At 36.5% G+C, this 12737-nt stretch overlaps 1 long non-coding RNA gene across 1 annotated transcript in view; it reads left to right on the forward strand.

Annotated features, from left to right (window-relative positions):
• LOC139436181 (uncharacterized) overlaps positions 1 to 12455 on the forward strand; it is a 32843-nt gene extending 20388 nt beyond the window's left edge. The window contains exons 2-3 of the long non-coding RNA XR_011645510.1: positions 11445 to 11506; positions 12109 to 12455. This is a non-coding gene — a long non-coding RNA (uncharacterized lncRNA). The remainder of the gene's footprint in view (positions 1 to 11444; positions 11507 to 12108) is intronic.
• The last annotated feature ends 282 nt before the right edge of the window (positions 12456 to 12737 follow it).

The following is a 12737-nucleotide window of genomic DNA, read 5'->3' on the forward strand; positions in this document are numbered from 1 at the left end:
AACGACACAGGAGATTTTCCATGCTATGTGGTGGCTCTTACGACAGAGTTAACAGGTGCATGGGGAGGGGAACCTCATCAGCATTGAGGGCAAAGGAAGATTCTTAAAGAAGGTGTTATCTATGATCAGATATGAAAGGGATAAAAGTTAGGCAAAGAAGAGAGGAGATGGAACAATACTGATAAAAAATAAAGGTTGTGCTGTTCATTCCTGGGTAAAAACTACCACTTCGGGAGTTGTAATGCAGTTCAGGTCCCAATGGGCAGGAGTGAAGAACGTCATGGGATCTAAAGTCCACTCAGGCACAAAGCCATGAAACTAATCTAAGGGACCATACGGTGGCATAAGTTTCAGAAGATAGTCTGACACTACATGTTTAACAACAAGAGCTGGAGCCCTGTGGTAAAACTCGTCCCTTGAAAAGTGGTGTTCAGGTTAGGTTTTAAAAGTTAGAAAAGACAGGTGGGTGAAGAGAATAGAGATGAGCATCCCAAGTTGAGCAAACACTATATGCAAAAGCAGAGGGTTACTTGCAGTGCAGGGCACCAAGGAAGAACTGGGCAAGAGGCGGCAGAGGGTAGGTGGGGGGAGACTAAGTAAGGCCTACTAAGCTGGTCCAAATTTGTGAAATACTGTTTTGAACATCCCCAACGGTGGCAAATCTTGGTCTATAAAGGATATTGTTAAAAAGTTTATGTAGCCGCAACTGATGAATAAGGCAAGTTCAGAGTCTGGGAGAGTCTCTTTTAGTCCAAAACAAGGTTTAAGTTATGAAATAATAAAATAAACATCCCTTTATCATAATCTGGCTCTGAAGGCAATCCAAAAGAAAGGCTCCTAGCAGGCTCTCAGATGTGGTATCTTCTTAAAATAAGTTCACATCTCCTGAAGGTAACAGACAATTAGATGCATGTTATGTTAGTCACTTTCTTTTGTGCTAAATTCTGAGTCACTGATGTCTTATCAGTGAGAGCATCCCTGGCAGTAGAGTAGATATTTGCTATAAAATGATTAAGTCGTTGTAAAAGGTGTGATGGGCTCCTCACCACTCACTTTATCTTAAGCAAGGTCCTTTCTTTCTTAGATTCTTATGCTGGCTGAGGAGGAACAGCGTCAATTTTGCATCTGGCAGTCACAGAACCTCTCAGGGGAGTTTCCCTCTTGATCTTACACAAGAGCTTTTACAATCATTGAAGAGGATGGGACACGCCCTTTGTAACTTCCCAGCAGATTTTATTACACAGTAAGCGTAGGATGGGAACACTTTTTCCCCCATTCTTTTACCAGTCTGAAGTACAATTCTGGTTGGGAATAACTGCCCTGAAGGACATTTAAGGCTGCACCTTACTCTAAGATTTTATGATTTACGATTAATTTCTCAAATTTCACATTATGCCACAGACACTGAAAATTTAAGAACTTGAACTGAGTGCACCCAGGTTGACTGGAAATCTGAGTTAATGACCCAAATAAGGTCAAATTCTAAAACAGTCTGTGGGATATTTTTTCCTTAGTGTCTTGGCAGACAGGATATACTGGAGGAAGGATTAAGGAAGGGCTACCCATTAAATAGGGGAATATCAGAATTAAAAAAAAAATTCCCTAACCCTAGAAGTCCTTTCAATTTTTATGATTCTATTTTTAAATCAGTCAAGTGTGAGAACAGCCCTATTTAGGGTAATACCTGATTCTCACTTCCTTGATGGAGCTATAGAAATAGATGCCTCCCATTGGGGGATAAACAAAATAGCTGGACAAAAAGCCAAGTTTGTACTTTGAGGTCTCCCTCTGAATACCTCAGTTTCATTTTGCAATAATAAACCGTTTCTTGTCATTGTTTTAGTAAGCCTGTTGTGACAGTAATGGAAGGTCTTTCCTTAAAAGAGATCACTCACGGGAAAGGGGAGGTGAGCTACTTGCTTAGGAAGTCTCTTTCCTTAGAAACCAAATTCCAGTGAGAAGGCAAAGGAGGCTGCTGAGTTTAGAAATTGCTCACGGGCAGCTAATTGCTGAGCTCAACCACCAAGGAAGTTATTACTCTCCCCCTGTCCCTCCCAGTCCAACTCCTCATCCTATTTTTTTTTTCCCTACCTCAGCATTCTTCATACTCTGCAGAAACCCCAAGTTGGCTCCCTTCTGTAATTTCTTTTATCCTTTATTATACATTCCTGATAGGAAAGTAAGTAGGTTAATTAAATGTCCACGTGTTCATATAGTCTCAGAAACTACACGTTTCATTTAGAATTCAGAGACCTCCACTAGGAATTTCCAAATAGATTGTTCATAAATCTTGGAAAAATCGTATGTTCATTTGCGTACAAGTAGCATTAATATGCAAGGGATTCATCAGTGAGTTGAAAAACTCAATAAGTAGAATGTTGCATTATAAAGCTATGTCCTTGTCTCAGTGAGTAGCATATAGAAACAATGCTTTTATGTGTTTAGAATAATTTCCTTACAGATAAACATGGAAACATTGCTTCTGAAAACTTTTTGTTACTCCAAGGAAGGTAGGAGCATGAGTAGGTGTTTGTATGAAATTCCTCCTTAATGATTCAAAGAATTTCTTTCCCTTTGATAACTCATTCCTATGGGGTGGAATGTTTCATCATTAAGTTCTGAGGAATATGGATGCAATAATAGCAGTATAATTCTAAAGTGATCAAAGATAAAGATTTTATTCACGCGAACTATGGAGTCAGTTAATCCCTCTTGAGAAACCCTGTCTTTTCAAAGATCAGTGGGAATTTTCACCTCTCCTAGTGTAGGCTTTTAGAAAGAACAATGAAAGGGCTGCTGAGTCAGACTGGCAAGGAGAAGCCAAGTGGAGAGCACACCCTATATAGATCTTGTGCAAAAGAAGGGAAATTGGAGCAAAGGACTGATTTTTAATAATCCCATAGGTGAACTCTGGGGACTAGAAAGACATGACCAAGGAAGAATTTAGGGAGTTTATTGTATGATGCCCTGCAAAGAATCTCTTACTCCACTCTAGACCTCAGTAGTTTTACAAGTTTATCAAGGTTTTAGGAATTAGATGATTCTTTGGAAGTGTCAACTGTAATGACTTGGCTTAAGACCTGAACCAGCTGGTCTATTTATTGTGTTTGTTTGTTTTTTTAAATAGACTTTATTGTATACAGCGGTTTTAGGTTTACAGAAAAATTGCACAGAAAATACAAAGCGTTCCCATATACCCTCTGCTGCACCTACCAGTCCTCACCTTCCCCTACCACCCCACCCCACCTTGTACACAGTTTCCCTATTATCACTATCTTGCATTAGTCATGGTACATTTGTTACAGCTAATAAACCAATATTGTTACCTTGTTAGAAGCTAGTTGACATTAGAGTTCACTGTTTGGGTTGTACATTTCTATGGGTTTTGATAAATGCCATTATGGTATCATACACAATAATTTCAGTTCCCTAAAAAGACCCACATATTCATCCACCTATTCATCTCTCTCCCTTTCCCCCTGACAGCCAGACCTTTTTACTGTCTCTATAGTTTTGATTTTTTCAGAATGTCTTTTAATTGGAATCATACAGTATGTAGCTTTAACAGACTGGCTTCTTAGCAGTAACTATTTAAGTTTCCTCTATGTCTTTTTGTAGCTTGATAGCTCATTTCTTTTTATGCTGAATGTGGTACATTGTATAGATGTAACACAGTTTGTTGATCCATTCACCTATTAAAGGACATCTTAGTTGCTTCCAATTTTTGGTACTTATGAGGAAAGCTGCTATAAACATTGATGTGTAGATTTTTGTGTGGATCTGAGTTTTCAACTCATTTGGATAAATACCTTAGAGTGCCATTGCAAGTTAGTATGGTAAGGCTATGTTTTACCTTTGTGAGAAACAGCCAGACTATATTCCAAAATGACTGTACTATTTTCTATTCCCAAGCTGGTCTATTTTTACACTGATTAAATATTCATAGAAACCGTTTGAAATGCCTGTGCTCAACTGTTGATTTTTAGTGTAGGGGAGTCAACTTTGAATCAGATGTCCTGAGGAATTCTTTCCAATGGGATGTTTTAGAAATACCAAACTTATGAGATGACATATGTTTTACTGTGAATTTTTTATTTTAATTTTATTACTAATTTAAGGATATATATATATATGCATACAAATATAAACTTTAATGATACACACACACACACACACACATGAACTATTCTCTTATTTTTCCACCACATTCCTTTTTCCTACCTTGGATGTGAGAAAGTCAAATGAGGTGAGTAGTGATATTCGACTCCCTGGCCAACATTCCAGACTCAGCTTTGACAAACTCAAAATAAGATTAGTAGCAGCCACCTAGCTAAATCACTCCCTGATTTTACCTAAAATATCATTATAATTGAAAGGAGAAAATAGGATTTTTAAAATAAACTAGACATATTGTAGCTGAGAAAGGATTTAAAGATAATCTTCACTTATGCTGCACATGAAAATATCAAGGCTCAGAGAAATTAGATGACATGCCCAAGGTCACATAATTGGGAAGTCTAATTAGAATACAAGACTCCTATTTCTGTTTCTCTCTCACTATATCACAGCAGATAATTCTTAAATTCCTTACACTTAATATTATTTAATATTCAATATTATAAATATTATAATAAATATTATAAATCACATTTGAATGTAATAATGTATAACAAAGACAACAGATTAATATTAATTCTTATTTAAAAATACATCTCAAAATGTGATGACTAAAATTTTTATTTTTTTTGTGAGAAATATAAGACTAAGTGTGATAACTTCAAATCACAATAAGAGGAAGAGTGATTTTAATGCTGTTCAAGAACTTTAAATTAGAAGGAAAACTTCCAATTTCTTTTTGGAAAACCATAGTAACATTAATACCAAAGCTTACAAAGAAAAGGAAAACCATTCTGATTAATATTGATGCAATGATACATGAATGACTATTAATGCAAAATAAAAATTGACATGTTTGCAAATAAAATTTACCAGTATATTAGAAAATAATGTAACAGGCAAAGTGGACAGTTTTTCTAAAATGTAAGTTAGTTTATATAAGTAGTCTAAAAATGTGACTATATTAATAACTTCATAAGAGAAAAATAATTGAATAATCTTCATGCTGACAAAATTCAAAATACAAACTAATGTTCCTATATGAGAAAAAGTTTTACAGTTGAAATCTAGAACTACCATCACAGCAAACTAGAAGTAGTCCTATTATAATCAGAAACCAGACAAAGCTAATCATGATCACCATTATCACTAAAGATTATTCTGGAATTACCAGCTCATTTGATTAGGCAAGTACAATAAATAAAACATATAAAAATCATAAAGGAAGAAGTAAATTTATAATTACTTGCAGATTATAGATAGATGTGAATATCTGGAAAACCTTAGGATTAATTAAGAAACTATTGCCAACACCAACGGAAATCAGCAGAGTGATTGGTTAAATAATTCAAACAATAAGTAGCATTTCAATTTAAAAATCAATGAGACAAGGAAATGTCATGACAAAAACCAAAGCAAGAAATATTTAGAAACACACTTAAGAAATATGCAGGATTTATCTAAAGAAAGCTTAAAACACTACGGAGGGACATATAAAAGAACGTGAATCAATGGAAGATAATTCTTATTTGGATAGGAATATGCAATATTTAAGTGATACCAGTTCTCCCCTAAATTAAGTTATAAAGTTGAAGCAATCCCAATAACATATCAGGAGGATTTTCTTTAACACAACAAATCAATTCTAAAATTTATATGAAAACAACAAAAAGTGAACAATAGGAAAATTTCTGATCACAAAAGTAATGAGAGATAATTAGTATAACTAGATACTAAAATGTGTGATGATAACTTCTGTATTCCCAATACAAACAATAATGCCAATTACACAGTAGACACTCAGTAGACATGTTGGATGAAGGCATAAAAAAATAAATTTAACCCAGAATAATGAAAACTGTGCAGTAATGGTGGCAATAGAAAGGTCTATGTAATAGCATAAAGAATTTAGAGACATAACCTAAATACACATGGGAAATCAGTTTTAGATAAAGATGGTATTTGAATTAGTAGAAGGAAGATGAATTATATGATAAATGATGATGGGACAATTAACTAGCCATTTGGAGAAATAAAAAGTAAATAAAGCTAGATTACTATTTCATTCCTGATATCAAAATAAATCCAAAGTAAGCCCAGATGTGACAAAGATTTGGAATACACACACACATATAGCACACACACATATATATAGTACTACCAGAGAAAAGAAAAAAAAGTAAACTTTCTCATAAGTGTAGGCCCTGCCAAATAAAACTCAAAACCCAGAAACCTAAAGGAAAAGACTAAGTTTGATAATACAAAAAACTAAGATTTCTTTATTCAGAAAAAAACAAAACAAAACTAAAGAAACATGAGACAGCTTGGAAGATAAGTAGGATTTGGATTCATTTACAGCAGAAACTATAGGAGTTGGCATGTAATGGGGAACCCAAGAAGAATCTGTATAAACAATATCGAGAAGATGAATAAGGGAAGCAGACTTGGCCCAATGGATAGGGCATCCGCCTACCACATGGGAGGTCCGCGGTTCAAACCCCGGGCCTCCTTGACCCGTGTGGAGCTGGCCCATGTGCACTGCTGATGCGCGCAAGGAGTGCTGTGCCATGCAGGGGTGTCCCCCGCATAGGGGAGCCACACACACAAGGAGTGTGCCCTGTAAGGAGAGCTGCCCAGTGGGAAAGAAAGTGTAGCCTGCCCAAGAATGGTGCCGCACACATGGAGAGCTGACACAACAAGATGACGCAACAAAAAGAAATACAGATTCCCGGTGCCACTGATAAGGATAGAAGCGGTCACAGAAGAACACACAGGGAATGGACACAGAGAGCAGAGAGCAGACAACCGGCAGGGGGTGGGGAAGGGGAGAGAAATAAATTTTTAAAAAATCTTTGAAAAAAAAAAGAAGATGAATAAAATGATTGAGTCTAAGGTATGAGGGCAAGAGTAAGGAGAAATATTGGTGTGTATTAGGGAACAAGTGGAAACCACTAGTTGTTAGTTGGTTCACTTTTGTTTTAGCCAAAAGGTCCAGAACCACATCTACTTCTCCATGGCATAACAATATGACTTTTCCATTCCGTGGATGAAGTTAATTATGATTCAACTGAAGACATATATGCCTAGACCTATCTTGACAACATGTTCCTTCTGTTATGTGGACACTCTGCTGAGAGTTTTCATTCTAAAGCAATAAAAACAGCAACAGGTACCTTGTGAGCATTCTTAACGGCAACAGGCTTCTCTAAACATAGCTCAGAGGTGAGGTTGACGATAAACCTGGGCTAGGAAGCCTGCAGCCTTAGCCTGAGCAGGGCAGAATTAGCACGCTTCTCAGTACTTTCCAATGAAAGCTATAGCCGTGCCCAGGCCAGCTGGTCAGCTGCACTACCCTTTGCAGAGACGTAAATGAAATAGTCCTGGTACCAGTGAGCTCACACAATGGGCAGCTTTGGAACAAACATTCTCTCTAGTGCTGAGCAGGGCCTTGGTGTACGAGGAGGAGAATGAGGAAAGAGTAAGGAAAGGTACTGTCCTCTGCACTTAGTGAAGTATTTCTCAACATGAAAATGCAAAGATCAAGATTTTTGAGTGGGGGTTTCCGTGGGAGTTCAAGAAGGGAGCTGCTCTTTCTGAGTTTCTGGCATAAGCTTTGACAACCTGGTTCCTAGCTATGGCAAGTGCAGTCAATTGTGGATTTGGAATGTCCCTCTAGACTCCTGGGACAGGGCACCATGGTTACCTATTTTCCTTCACCACAGAGATCTCTCTTTTCTTGCTCTTTTCTTGGAAGATGTGGGGTTGGACCTCTTTTGTCCAAATATTACTAAGTTGGACTTCTGAGGCTTAGCTCTTCAACACCACTAGATAAAGTTAACACAATCACATTTTATCACCAGTCACTCCTGGCTTGAATTAACTGTTTTACTAATCCTCAGTGAATTATAATTTAAGATTTTTGCTGTCAGTGAAAACCCTCCTTTTCGGCACCACTATTAACTAAATACACTGAATTCACATTCCTATTGAGGTGATGAACCAAAAGTAGTAGACTCCTTTTCTATTTCCCACCCCTGGCCTGGCACCCCCAATATTTTCCAGCTCTATAAATATTTTGCAGCCTGGATTTGAATTACAAATCCCCATTCCTATAGCAATTGATTCCTACCAGGTGAAAGCCACTACAGAAATTATATAGGAAAATCCTGGGGATCTGCCTCACCACCACAGAGACTGTTTGATTAAGTATCTAAATGAAAATGATTATAGCACATGCAAATTCAAATGCAAAAAACAAAACAAAACACCAAGCAAACAAAAAGAAAGCACATACACACACAAACAAAAAGCTAAACAAAACAAAAAACTTCAATGACATAAGAAGCTTTGCTAAAGCCTATCTCTCATTTTTATTTCTCTAGGTTGACTGTACATTTTAAACATCTGAAAGCTTATTCAGAGCCAGCACTTTATCTAGTTACTTGTCTTTTCATCAAAGGGTGTTGCCCAACTTCTTTCAGATTCTTTCCACAGTGAAAGTCAAGGGACCAAAATTGGAGGCAGGTTCTCAGCAAGCTTTCAGGTCCCACATCTGAGGGCAGGATGTGTGGTGAATTCACAAAGGAAGCAATGATTTTAAGAGTGATTATTAGGCCTTACTGGTAGAAAAGGAAATGGCAGTTTCTGAAAACCGATAAGAAATAAATGAACCTTGGCCCTTGTAGGCACTAAGCTATCCAAAAGCAGAAGAGAGATTCAATATTTAGTCTTCCCATGGGTAAGTGCCAATGTGGTGGGGATGTGGAAAGATCAGCAATGACTCAAGAGCTAAGGCAAAGGGAACTCAGCACATTTAGTAGGCATAGCATTCATTTATCTCATTCAAATCTTATAGCTAATGGGGAGAAGCTAGCTTTCTCACCAGTACCTTGAGAATCCAAGAGTGTGCAACTATGTAAAACTGATTTTTCCATTGCCGTGGTTTCTTTCTAGTTCATCACACCGAGATGCCATTCCACAGATGTCCTGATGTTAGAATCTGCTGAATTTACTACTCACCATCACTATCTGTCTATCTGTATGCCCAAATCTATTGTGGCAATGATCAAAAACAACCGCTTATAAAAATGTCAAGAAAACACAGAGATCCCTCTACATAGTTTTAGAATTGCCTTCATTTCTAATTTATGTCTGGCTTAATTGATATGTTAATAAAATACAATTTTATTCAAAGATACTTAAGATCCTTATCCAAATTTTAGATTTCTTTGTTTGCATCTGTCTCATCCACTCCCAACTCTTTTTCTAGTTAGTTACCATCCTAGAAAGCTCCAGCATACTTCACCCCACAATTGAGACTTTCCTGCAAGATTCACCTAAGATCTCTATTTCCTGAACTTTAGGGTTGCTTTTCATTGCTGGCCAAATGCCATATTGGTGTACTTTTCTCCTTGCTAAATATAAAACCTTACTGGGTTAATGTTAATATTAAAGTACATTATCTATTCTCTAGCTTAACTAGCTTACTCTATCAGCATACTGCCATAGTTGGGCAGGAAGGCAGTTGTTCCCAGGGGAACTATGACAAAACTATAGGTCTAGTTTTCAATTCTGTTCCAGAAATTATGAGGCCAATCAACATCTTTGAGTCTGGGTTGACTTCATTTAGGTTCTGAGCCAGTGAACTTGAGTTAGCTTTCAAATCTCAGATGTTATATGACCTGCAGAAGACAGGAGTAGGAAGTATCTTTAGACATTTTTGTATTGAGTGAATCGTGACATTTTCTTATATAATGTACTCATTTTCAAAGGTGACCACCATCTCAATGTAATGAAATACAGTTTATGAAAAGCAACTCGTTTTGCTCCATTAACTCAGGAAAGTCACGATCACAGAGTCAGAAAATGATGTGGCATTTGCACAGGTTGAGTCTGATGAATAATTAGGAGAATCAAATAAAATGCCAAACTGAAAATGCCAACTGTGTTATGAGTTGGTATTGCCACATTTGGTTTCACAAAAATTCTACAGCTTCTATATGTCTCTTTTCACTAACACGTCCAATAATTAATGACTAACAATGTCACTAGTAGGCATGCATTAATACATTAATGCATTAATAACAGCATTAGTCATTGAATCTTAAAATTAGCTAATGTGCATCCTGAAACCCAGTCTGAAACAATAGAGGTTTGTTTAATTTTACCACAGGCACAGTATTCTCAAGTCTCTGTAAGGTCGGTGATGCACCAAGTTTTCATCATGACATTTAATTATAACAGAAGAGAAACTAAATGACCTAATTTTGATGTCGATATTCTGCTAGTAGTTTGTGGAACATCCAAAATTACTTTCTTTCTAAGCTGAAGCATGTCAGACATATATTTTAGAGAAGACATTAGCTATCTATATTAAAATCCTATAGAACCAGTTCTAAATGTCAAAGCATTGTGTAAATCCTGATCTGTACTTTAAAAGGCATTTAAAATAATTTTTACATTCACTAATTTGAGATATACATACCTCATAATATATACAAGCACAGAAACACACATGTACACAGATTAAGGAACATAGCCAAACTGACACAGTCAGTTCCAGCCTTGATCTTAAATCTCCTCATAATAAATTAAATTCCTTTTTCACTATATTCTTTGCCCTGATTTTATTGTGATCCAAGGTGAGGCAACAATGTAGAATGCTGACTACTTTTTTATTCAATAGAGAATTCAAAATTATGAATACTGAATTTGAAGCTGATTCTATAATTCACTCATTGTTAAACATTCTCGGGTTTTTTCACCTGAAACATGCTTTTAGAAATATTTAGTAGCAACCAAGAGCAATTCTACTGCTCTACTTTGTCTATGCAGATTATGTATCAAAGTCAAAAATTTATCAGTACAACTGTTGACTATTAATTATTGATACTAGTAGTGAATGACTCTTTATAATTAGCATATACTTAAAATCTCAAGTCCTGTTATATATTTATTTTACCCTTCTCCTAAATTTTATATCAGTTGGTACTGCTAGTAAGTAGCGAAATTGACTATTTCATTTTTTAATTTATTTTACATTTTTAATTAAATTTTTTCATGATCAGGGACATAGTTGCAGAAGTCTCTAGACAAAAACAAGAAGAACAAAGCAGAAGGCTGGGATATCTAGAAGCTTTCCAAGAAGACAGTTAGCTCTTGAAAATCTAGTTTGTTTTGCACATAGTTCTTTTGCTTTCCCTTCCCTTTATAAGTGACTGAAGAAATTTTGATGAAAAAGAGGACTGAAAAATGATTATAATCAGAATCGCAGTTGATTTTGGAGTTTTACTTATCACACTAACCCATCCTTATTTTATGCCTTGCAGACATCAAAGTGCCCTTAATGAACCCACCACTAATTTCAGAGGTCTAAAAGGAGTTCTGAAAGGTAATTATACCATTTAAATCAAGTGACATCTGCACATTAGAAACTCATTTATTAATGGAAGAAAACAACACTTCCTATTTAGGTAAGCATTCTTTCCAGTACAGAGTAACTGAGCATCACACGGGTCAGGTTGTGGAAAAGTATAACTTGGAGGTAAGAGTGAAGAAACTCTAGAGTGAAGAGAGGCAGAGCTCACAGAGGGCACCTATAAGGTAAAGGAGGAGGAGGAGTCAGGGTGATTCTGGAGTTTCCAGCTTGAATGATGGAAGAAATGAGGCAGCAGACATAGAGAAAGTAGAGGAAAAGACTGCAAGAAGAAAAATAGGCCTTTTTGAGGTGGGGGGGCATATTAAGAGGACAGCATGCTTTTGCAAAATAGGATTTTTCACTGGTGACCTTCGAGAAGCTCTGAACTGAAGGGACAGAGGTCAGCTTTTAGTGGGCAATGACATTTGAATGACAAAGAAGTAGAGTTGGAAAGAAAGATTTATTATTTCAATAAATTCTTCTCCACCCCATTTATTGGTGGGTTTGCAGCACTCAGCTTTCTCCTTCCCAAGTAAAGGGAAGGAGAAAGTTGAGTGGTGTATGGTTTTTTTCAGAAAGGGGTTGTGTGTGAAGAACCCATGCTGAGAGAGAAAAAAATGGAGAAGCAAAGAATGAAACTAACTGATGGGGCAAAATTCCTGAGAATTCAGGAGGAAAAGGAACCAAGAACAATTCAGAAGAAATGTTTCTTCCAGTTCTGTAGAAGGAAAAAGTATAGGTATAACCTGCAAGAATTTTTACTTGACAGTGTTGTGTTTTTAGTTGTTGTTGTTTTTCTCCATGCCATAGATACCTGGATCATCTGTTGTGTAAGAGGTCTGAGAGTTTGAGCAAAGTAGAAAACTCTGGTGTATTTCCTGGGTGGAATTGGAAGAGGGACTTCCAGGAAAGAATAAAGAAATTGTTGAGCAAAGTTGACTGAGATTTGAGATAATACATTTGTAACTAAATCGTTAAATGGCATTATGCAATTTTTCTCTAGGAGATTACAGGAGTCCTGAAGAAGAATCAGAGCATTAAGTCAAAATTTGGATGTTTTCTTTTGTCAGAATAATGAGAAGATGAGAAAAATTGTGGGCTATAGAGATGGTGTGTTTGGAAGCGAAGGGAAGTAACACAAAGAAAGGGCAAATAAACTTGGAAAATTAGCCTAATAAACTATTTAGCATTCAAAATTATTTCT

The sequence above is a fragment of the Dasypus novemcinctus genome, chromosome 13 (genome assembly GCF_030445035.2).
Source record: "Dasypus novemcinctus isolate mDasNov1 chromosome 13, mDasNov1.1.hap2, whole genome shotgun sequence".
NCBI lineage: Eukaryota > Metazoa > Chordata > Mammalia > Cingulata > Dasypodidae > Dasypus > Dasypus novemcinctus.